Consider the following 4,885-nt stretch of genomic DNA (forward strand, 5'->3'; position numbering starts at 1 on the left):
TCATATATTTAAATATATTAAGTGGCAGTCTTTAATTTATACTGAGGTATTGTTATTCATGGTTTAGTATAAATGTACTATGAATGACAAATTGGTATATAAACTTGTTGCCTTTAGTGTGTATTAGGTTCCAATAAATTGAATGATTTTGGTACAGAGGTATCAAGTGTGCAATACATTGTACATAGCTAGCAGCTTAGCTAATTCTTATAAGGCTATAAGTAGTCTTTAACTATTTGACTATTTGTTATATATTGATTACAATATACCGTAAAATGGGGTAACTTAGACCACTTTTTTTCTTATAAATGATGCCATTTTCTTAAAAGCACCGGAAGATTGGAAACCCTGTGAGGTCACAATAATTAAAGCAAACGATGTGGCCCCAACTGATAATGCAACTACAAGCCTGAAATAAATTGTCATGTCCAGGTGTGACAACCGACCTGTGTGAGGTCATTTACTACACCTCAAAGAAGACATCATCATCATCGAGTTGTCAACGAACAACATCATTCAATGGATGTAAAATGCTGCGGCGTGGGAGTGGGTATGTTACGGCAGGAATCTAACACTGTATATATGATGCATTTTTTTTCGATATTCACCTTGAGTATTGAAGGCTTGAAGAAGGAATATTGAAGCAAGAATCGCCGAATCTTTCGCAAACGGGTGGGACTTACTAGAAACATGTTGAATCGGCGTGCGTAAGAGCATTATTTTACTGATGATTTCAAACGTGAATTACAGTTTATTTGGATTTTTGTTAAAAATGCATAGGTAAGCCAACTACTGATATAAAATTTTGGGATTATTTAGAGAAATGGAGAAATGGTAAAGAAATAATGGAAACAAGCATGTGAAAATGTAAGAAATTTTATGGTCAAAAATTCCACAAAGATCCCATAAGTGAGTCCCATGAAATACTCATAATATTACGAACTACCAATGATATTTACACAAAAAATCAGCAATATTTGTTGCAATTGATAATAATTGAGTATCCTTTTAGCCTCATGTGAGAATAACAAAAACATTGGAAAAACAAGGTTGATTGATGAGAAGCAACAGAGCTGTTGATCAATTGGTGTTTCTCAACATACGGCATCTATGTTTCGTTTTTTATGAATCTCAAAATTTGAACTTCAAACTTCAAGTGAAAGAATTTTTTCGATAGCTGAGATGTTCAAGTAGAGTTTTTTCAAATGTAAATATGACATTACTTAGATCCATGTTTAGAATTCGTTATTCAACTTTGAATGCCCATTAATGAACTTATAAGTGTGCACAATTTTTGGACCAAAATTTGTTGTCAAGTTTTCTCGAAAACAGTCATAAACGGAAAAATACTAGATAAATGTATTATAATCGTATGAAAAAAAACAGATTATTCGACTCAAAAATTTGAAATAAACCAACAATGTTCATGAAATCTATACAAAAGTAAAAAGAAAATACTGAAGTTTTCACACGAAAATGTCTGTTTTTTTGTTTAATTCTAAAAATTGTATCCTACTGTTCAGGTCTTTCGTGCGATTGGTGGATCGGCAATACCCGGGCAAGATAATTTGAGACCTGGCCGACTTTTCAAGACATTATCACTGGCGGACATGCGGTGATATATGCAGAGAATTATTGTAAAAGAAAATCTTTTCAAAGCCATTTTAATCATATGGCTTATTGAATCTTGTTAGGTCTATTGTGTTTTGTGTTTTATTCGTATAATAATCACACAGCATTAGTTTACGGACCAGGATATGGTTGATACAACAATATATTTGTATAGAAATTTTTTTGTGTAATTTGAGACGTATTTTAACAGTGATTACATTTTATCCAGTTTAATTAAGTGATCTACCATGGGGTCACCTGCCCATTCGAATACGACTTCAAGAGTTATTAAATTGAAATAATGAAAAGAATAAAAATTCACGGTTAAATTCAATTATTCAACACATCTCATGTTTTTCTATTCTATTAACCATGTCAGCGTTAGGCCTCAAAATCGCGTCGCATCAAGGGTTTGTGAAGTGAAGAGTTTGTTGTTATTGACTTGCAGCGCCAGTCGCGTCGTGCCCTCGAAATCTTCGTATCCTCGCTACCAAAATACACGCTTGTCTTTCTTGTCAGGTTGGTAAAAATAGATTTTGCGACAACCGTGCATTAAAGTACGTTTGAAATTGTCATTAGTTGAATATTTGTAACATTTGTAGTATATTAATATCTTCATAGTAATTATTTATATCAATAATTATATACTCAGGCTGACGCTAGTTGCAGGAGTAAGCCATAGCTCAGACCAGATTGTTGTATGAACCACGTGGCAGCATCTTTTATCATTCCCTATAAAAAATAGGGATTTAATGAGAACAGAATGTTGTGAAAAATTGTATGAATGAAGATGCCAATATCCCTGTCAACGTAAGCGAGACCGGAAGACAAAAATATAGAAGATCGCGTGTGGTCAATGGAATTACGAAGAAAGTTTTCCGGAAAAATCATAACAAACGAAGAGATTTACAAAATTTTGCTAGGTAGATACAATTTTGAATGGAATAAGATTTTCGCAAAGCGTAATTTTGGTTCCTACCTATTTGCAAATACTTATGGAAAACGTATGATTATTTCTCAGGAGTAAAATAATTTTAGTAACAGTAAACACGGACGAAATTGGGAAACATGACTGATTTTTATTGCCTAACCATCTTAATTTAATTCTTACCTTGTAAACTCACCCGCGAATCTAATCTGAAATTGCTACTGCTGTATGTTTGAATTATATTGCAATTCATGTGGAGCCTTACATTGTCACGAGCCTGTAGGAATGATATATCACTGTCTTAATAAACACTTCTCAATTCCTACACCATTTCTTTCATTTAGAAAGAGCCTGAGAACATTTTCGTTCTAGTAATAGGATTTTTAGACCAAGCTTGAGCAGGTAAAATTACGTTATTTTGGAAGTTAAACAACCAATGAGTGCAAATTGTAGGCATTGCGTAAAGCTGAAGCAAAAAATGTGAGCAACAGAGACTACCTTGCAGGGGAGAACTATAACAGCGTGAATAGCTTCGTCTCCGTATCAGACGATATTTTGGGTTTGGCTAATGAAATCCTCAACCTGAAGACTGATTTTGAGGGCTGGAAGGATGCGCTGCTGGCCCACAGAGTCTCAACAGAGCAAGATCTCGAGGTATGGGATGATGTAGTATGCGCAGCGGATGAGAACTCAACTCAAAGCAAAAATTAAGGAAATGCTCAGTCGTCTAAAATTTAAACCTGAAGAATATAGCGAGAGGTTCGATGCGAGGGTGAATGCAATCAAAGCGAGGTTGGCTGCAGCCAGCGTGGAATGTGCTACGTTACAGGTAAGTGGAATGGCTTTTCTGTCTGAAAATGGATAATGCGAAATGAGTACTGTCTTAGTTATTTGTATAATTTGTGTACGATATAAATTGAATGAAGAGGATCAAATAATCTTGAATGGCATGCAAAAGCACATTGTAAACCGTGTAAAGCACACGCCACGGAGGCGGAAATTTGGAATGCGTTTAATAAAATTGATGGTTTCAAAGTTGTTCGCAAATATGTGAAAAAACAGAGATTAGTATTGTGAACTTGTACTCCTTCTCATATTGATTACCTTGAAATAAATCAGAAAAAATTAAATACCGCATCACAAACCAATCTTGATTCACGGTCAGTTTAAGTTTAGCGATAGCATGATGAGTTGATGATGTACCGTCTTTATTTAACTGTCGCTGGAATGTTTCTCTACCAAGAATAATATTGAAAACAATGGAGTGTATGCGTGGTAACAATGTTGAAAATTTTCTGTTTGTTACGGCACGATTCGCAGCCGCTTGTAAGTAAGTCACATTACTTCTGACAACGCTTAAAATATAAACATCACACCCGTTCGAGTTAGTCCCAATTGATGTTGTTAATGTTGTTGTCAAAATTCTATAGGAATTACATTGCAGTTGTAGTGGCAGTTGCTCATTTCTCTAAATGACTAATTTTAGTTCCTCGTCGTGACAAAAAAGCTTCAACAGAACTTTAGCCCTTGCAAAGAATATTTTACCCACTTTCGCAGATATTCCCGATAGATTTCTTTCTGAAAACGAGGTAGAGTTCAAATCCTCTGAATTTAATGAAGTTCATGACAATAAGAACATCACTCACAAACATAACACTCAGAATAAAGCCTCATCCAATGGGTGCGTCGAAAGATGCAACAGATCTATCATACAGCTAATGAATGGATTAGCAAGAAAAACCCCGTGCATGGGATATGCATTTACCTAAAGCAATTATGATCCGCAATCATTCTGTACATTCTCAGCTAGGGATGAGTCCTTTACAATGCATATTACATACCACACATCCTTCAAATTAGAAATTACCCATTAATAATAACGTTATAGAAACATTGAAGGAAGGCAGCCCTAAATTTTGAACCTTTTTCGTTAGGCCAATACTTGCTGATTGAGAGTTGATTCGTGGCCATGCTTATTAAAGAGACCCAACTGTGACCCTAATCTACTCCAATCTAACCGAACCTTGCCTAATCTAACTTGGCTTTTCTTATTCGTTCATTCTTGGTTTGTTACTTTTTATTTAAAGGTTTTTCTTCTAATTTTTATTATCTGTCGTAACATAGTTACAAACTGCCACGTTATTACACATGGAATATGTAAATCGATAATAACCACGAATGTTTCGGAATAAATTTATAAATATTAACCACGAATATGTCGCAATATAATTTTATATAATCATACCTCATATGAATTCAAATAATGCAATACAGATACAGAAAAATCCAGAACTACAGAAGCCAGGAGTGCATTGCATAAAAGACAAATTTGCTTATTTGAAGAAG

The sequence above is a fragment of the Hyalella azteca genome, unplaced genomic scaffold, assembly GCF_000764305.2.
Source record: "Hyalella azteca isolate HAZT.00-mixed unplaced genomic scaffold, Hazt_2.0.2 contig9022, whole genome shotgun sequence".
NCBI classification, from domain to species: Eukaryota; Metazoa; Arthropoda; class Malacostraca; order Amphipoda; family Hyalellidae; genus Hyalella; species Hyalella azteca.